General features: G+C 49.7%; 1 pseudogene; it reads right to left on the reverse strand.

The window, feature by feature from the left end:
* The window catches only part of LOC114794952 (voltage-dependent P/Q-type calcium channel subunit alpha-1A-like), a 44995-nt pseudogene extending 38902 nt beyond the window's left edge, over positions 1–6093 (reverse strand).

Below are 6093 nucleotides of genomic sequence, written 5' to 3' on the forward strand. Positions count from 1 at the left end.
ACACACTGCATAATGTACAGCCGACCGCAGACATTTAATTAGTCTAAAGCAGCGATGGAAGACGACGGACACGCGGGGAACATAGAAGATGCATACATGAGCATGTACACACACACATGCACTATTGGATTTCATAAAGTGATCAATGGACTTATTGTTAGCAAGCACATGTATAGAATTATGCTCCATTTACAGCCACGGGGTTATAAATGTAACTATAATTCATTTAATAATTCATTCATTTAAACCAATCATGTCACGTCACAAGCTTGGCAGCTTTTGCATGTTTTTAGTGTTTTTACTTCACCCCATATTGACAATATCAATATGTTAACCATTAGTTTTCACAAATACATGTTACATTTACAAGACGCCCTTATCCAGAGTGACTTTCAGTCAGTGGTGACAGGGACGTTTCCCCCCTGGAGACAATCAGGGTTAAGTATCTTGTTCAGGGACACAATGGTGGTAAGTGGGGTTTGAACCTGGAACTTTGTCTTCATAGGCAAACTTACCACCTACAGTATAGTACAGTACAGTACAGTCCCTGACAAATCTCTTGTCGCTTGTGTACAAATTTACCTCAAGTGCCGCTGCAATATATTTCGAATCAAGATTTTTTTTTAAAAAAGAAATGGCTCATTTTATTCCCAACAGCTTTTGTAATAATGTTTCAGTGTCAAAAAGTATTCTTAATATTCAAATCTTGGTAAAGCCCATTGAGTCAATTTTTTGCAAAGACATAAGTGTTGTCGCCTTGTCACAGGAGCTTCACCTGTGACCCCAGTACACGAGACCTTCACATCAACTGCAACTAGACCTCTGCAAACATGCCTAAAATTCACCCTGAGACTAAAGAGGCTGAAGACCAGATCCACTGCTGATGTGGCAGACACCTTCAATGTGTCTCAGCGTCAAGTACAGAGGATACAAATGATTTGAAGATACTGGAGACGTTTTTGACAAGCCCAGGTCAGGCAGACCCCGCAAGACAACTGCTCGAGAGGACCGTTTGTTGGCTTGAAAATCCAATGCCAGCCTATTTTCCGCTGCAGCAGAGCTCCACGGGACCTGGCTACCTGAAGTCCCTGTGTCAACCAGAACAGTTTGTTGGATTCTGTCTTGAAATGGCCTCCATGGTCAAATCAGTGCCCAGAAGCCACCACTACACAAAAGATAATTGAAAAACCATGTGGCATTTGCCAAGGTCCACAGCCTGCTAAAAGGATGGACGCTGGAAAAGGTGGAAGGTGGATTTTTCAGATTAATCTTCTGTTGAATTACACCACAGTCACCATAAATATTGCAGGAGACCTACTGGAGCCCGCATGGATCTGAGATTCACCCAGAAAACAGTGAACTTTGGGTTACGTCCAGTATGTGGGTGTGCGAGAGATCTGCAGGGTGGAAGGCAACATCAATAGTCTGAAATACCAAGAAATCTTTTATATTCCCAACCATAAAAGGGGCCAAATTCTGCAGCAGGATGGTGCTCCATCACATACTTCCATCTCCACATCAAAGTTCCTCAAGGCAAAGAAGATCAAGAGGCTCCAGGATTGGCCAGCCCAGTCACCAGACATGAACATCATTGAGCATGTGTGGGGTAGGATGAAAGAGGAAGCATGGAAGAAACCAAAAGAATATTGTTGAACTGTTGGAGGCATGCAAGACTGCTTTATTTGCTATTCCTGATGACTTCATCAATTGTATGAATCCTTGCCAAACCGCATGGATGCAGTCCTTCAAGATCATGGAAGTCATACAAGATATTAAATTTGATCTCACAGCACTACTTAAGTTGCTGACATATTTTTGTATTTGTTCGATTTGTATGTATAGGTGAAAAAACGTTTTGTCTTGCCAAAATGTGACCATTCTGTCTTGATTAAATGATAAATCTTTTTTTCAGTGAAACTAATTCATTTCAAGGCATTAAACATCATTTGGTAGGGTTATAGCTTTTGAGCTATATGAGTTATTTCTAACACCAATTGATTAATTAAAAGTCAGGTTAATAGCAGGTGTTTCTACAAAATAGACAAGTGACAAGACTTTTGTCAGGGACTGTATAGAAGGTTTGCATTTGATTTCAGGGAAGCTGAAGGTGCTGACAGGCCTGAATTTTTAAGAATTAAAAGAAAGATTCTACAGTATTGAAATCACATGACCAGGTCAGGAATACAGCTATGTTAAGCAATGACAAGCGTCACCAGTGTCCAGTCGACTCTGACCCACCTGGTGAAGTAGGAGGCCAGCCTGCCACCAGACCCTCCGGGTGCTCGTTGGCCAGTTGGCAGGAGGAGGAATGGGCCGTGGGATATGGGGCAGTGGTGGCCTAGCGGTTAAGGAAGCGGCCCCGTAATCAGAAGGTTGCCGGTTCGAATCCCGATCTGCCAAGGTGCCACTGAGGTGCCACTGAGCAAAGCACCGTCCCCACACACTGCTCCCCGGGCGCCTGTCATGGCTGCCCACTGCTCACTCAGGGTGATGGGTTAAATGCAGAGGACAAATTTCACTGTGTGCACCGTGTGCTGTGCTGCTGTGTATCACATGTGACAATCACTTCACTTTCACTTCATATACGAGCCAAAAGTGGCACAGCAGCTAGATCTGGATATGACTACACAACAACATGTTACGTGTTATTTAGCAGACCCTTATAACCTGTGTTTAAAAATGCATGCTAAATTATGCCAAGTCATAAGCAGCGCATTATGGAAATTTAGCCTCAATTCCATACTATTGGTTCAATGATGCCTCCTGCCCGCCCGCACTGAGCTATTTACAACTGTGGAGCCAACTTTCTTCAAATGAATTCTCAATTACTGAGCAGCACAAGGCATTACTAGCTGTGTGCGTTCACGCATCATGTTCATGTGCATCGGACACACGCAACAAGCAAAGGCCTAAAAGGCATCTGCATCACAATGCGAAATCCAAAACGTGCGGGAAATGTCCACAACTGAATCCCCTCCTAAATTTAAGATTCATAATTATATAACATAAAATAACATTATGGAATTTTTCTATTTTCACGTGATCACGCGTCATTGAAACCAAGGGCAGCAACTAATTTCCCATAATGTGAAATCTGAATTTAATTGTGTAAGAAAACCAGCTATTTTTCATCAGCTGTCTGGCATTGGGTGACCCCGCCCACCGCAGACCCTTTCCCACTTCCTGGGCTATTTGTGTTGTAGCTTCGCCGCCGCGCTAACCATAAATTACTGCCAATATCGACATTAGTCGAGATTTACCGTCCTCCCTGTCTCGTGCCAACGTCTATAAAGGGGCTGCCTGGAAGACATCTCTAACACAGCTTCCTTTAAAAGGTCATGAAACAAATGTTCATATTACGAGGTTCTTTTCTCCCTCTTTTAACCTTGCCTCTCTCGTCCAAAGCCTCTCTGGGGGGACTCAGCCCCTGCTGCTCGGTTTAGCGGCCATGTGCTGGTGTCATGTGACACCGCACGGTATCCAAGGAGCAAAAAAAAAAACTGAAATGGATTCATAAACGTCTTACAGGGGAAACCTGACCGCTATAAATCCCACTAAAAGCACCATGCTTGTCTGTCGAAAGAGCATTTAAGTGAAAGTGAAGTGCAGCACAGCACATGGTGCACACTGTGAAATTTGTCCTCTGCATTTAACCCATCACCCTGAGTGAGCAGTGGGCGGCCATGACAGGCGCCCGGGGAGCAGTGTGTGGGGACGGTGCTTTGCTCGGTGGCACCTTGGCGGATTGGGATTCGAACCGGTAACCTTCTGATTACGGGGCCGCTTCCTTAACCGCTAGGCCACCACTGCCCTAAATTCTACGTTCTAAGTGTAGAATGCAAACTAATAAAACTGGACAATAATTTAAGTGTTAGATTGTTTCCGGAATGCAATACTGTAGCGTGCTGTAAAAGAAACACGAATATATACTTTGAAGTTTCAACCGCGAATCCGCCCAATCTGCGCAAGGTCCTGTCTCCTCTCTTCCTCCTGCTGTTGCCCTTCGTTTCATTTGCCCGTAACACCACATCTGCGGGCCAACCACCGACGCAGACAGCGTATCAGCAATTTTATTTCAGAATGTGTAACATTTGCACGCACCGGCTGCATTTTTATTTTTTCCTGTCATCCATTAACTCGGCTCTAACATTCGAGACGTTTGCCTTCAGAGCCACTAGTGGACCGTGGCGGCGTGACAAGCACTCGGCGTGCCGTAGCAGGAAAATTGCACCGGCGAGGCCTGGAAGTGAAGACAACACAGATGTCACAGCGTCCGCGTTGTCGTGGAAACATAAGACAGAGAGCGTCCTTGACCCCCCCCCCCACGCAGCTTCCCTGACCTGTCTCTGTTTTAATCTCACAGTACACCCCCCCCCCTTCCTAACGAGGCCTGTGCTCCCACCGACGGGGTTGTAATAACGGCCTCAGTTATTCCGGAAAGGCCTCAGACGCCCGAAATAAAGAGAACGTGCACGAGAGCAGCCTTCCGTAACGTCGAATCGGCACCGAAGCCCTCGGAGGAGAGGTGAAATGGTGGCTTGCCTGCGCTACCTCCATCCCCGTCCCCACCCCCACTCGGCCACCTCCAGCGCCACCGCCGCCCCGCCTCGTTCTCTCCTCCGCACGAGCCTGGGCAGAAACCGCACACGCTGACATCAGCAGTCGGAGGCGAAGCACCCACCACGAATCTCCGCCGGGGGGGAGGGGGGGTGCAGCTGGGACCCGGGCACGGCGGGGTCCACGTCCCACGAAACATGCAACATGGCAACGCAATCATCACCATTACTATCATCATCATCATCATCATTATTATCAGCAGCTATATCATAAGGTATCACCTGGAAATGAGTTCATGGTGATTTTAGGTACATTACCCCACCACGGCTCCAGAACCAGGTTTTTTTTGGGTTGGGGTCGGGAAAGGATATGGCCATTCGGTGATCTTTTTGGCGTATTTTCTCACAAAGTTGTCCTCGCTGAAGATGAAGAGGGAGCGGTTGACGGTGAAGCAGTTCTGCCGGACCGGTATCGGGTTGTACAGGGCCATGGTCCGCGCTCGCTGGGCCATGGACTGCTTGTACATCCTCTGGGCTCCCGGCGGGCCGCCCTGCCGGCTGCCGCCGCGGCCCGGGCCGCCCTGGCCGGGCCCTCCGCCGTACCTGGACGGCACCTCGTCTCCGAACCGCGCCATGCTACGGACAACACCAGATGCCGGTCTTCAGGAAGCAGCAGAGGAGGAGGAGGAGGAGGTGGACCACACCACATTACACCCCATCCGCTTCAGGACTCCACGCGTGGGGAACTGGTCTCTCTCCTGCTCACGACCCTCCACGTCCGTGACTCGCGGTTCGTCTATTCGCTCGAAACGATCACAGGAGCCTGGGCGCCAGATCCGACCGCGAACCTGGCCGGGCGACCGGCGCGATCATCGCCGCGGACTCGAACGAAAAAAATTTAAGAAAAACAAACGAATCAGACGAAAACGATTTCTGACGGTCACGACTCTGCAGGTGTAAAAAAAGAAGGGAAAAATAAATTAATTAATTTATTTTATCGACATCCGCAATATTGGGTGGTGGAGACGCGGAGCCCACTACCTTCCTCCACCTCCACTCGCCGGGCTGGGGGGAAAAATTCAGTTTTTCTCTCCGTTTTGCTCCCCCGTCGACCTCAGGTGCGAAATCTCGTCCGCTCCGCCGCGACCGTCACCTGCACTCCGGGGAAGAGCCATCGCGAATCCTCCTCCTCCCGGGGCTTCGGTCAGTTCGGGAGCCGCGCGTCGCGCCTCCCGCTCCGCGGAACCCCGGCGAGCATCGCGGGGTGGGGTGGAGGTGTCCGAAAAGCACCCCCCCACAAAAAAAGAAAGCAGACCCGCCGAGCCCTGTCCGCTCCGCTCCGCACCTCCGACGCGTCTGCGCTGCGCGGCCTCGGCGCCCCCGGGGGAGAGGAGGTGGGCCGGGTTGGGAGGGGGCAGAAAGACGGGGCCTCCCTCCGCGCTGCGGGTGTGGGGAGGGGGTTCTCGGCCGCTTCTCCGCCCGTAACGCGACCGGTCCGGGGTCCCTCCGACACCCGCAAACCCGACGCGGTTCGACG

Source organism: Denticeps clupeoides, chromosome 7 (assembly GCF_900700375.1).
Source record: "Denticeps clupeoides chromosome 7, fDenClu1.1, whole genome shotgun sequence".
NCBI classification, from domain to species: Eukaryota; Metazoa; Chordata; class Actinopteri; order Clupeiformes; family Denticipitidae; genus Denticeps; species Denticeps clupeoides.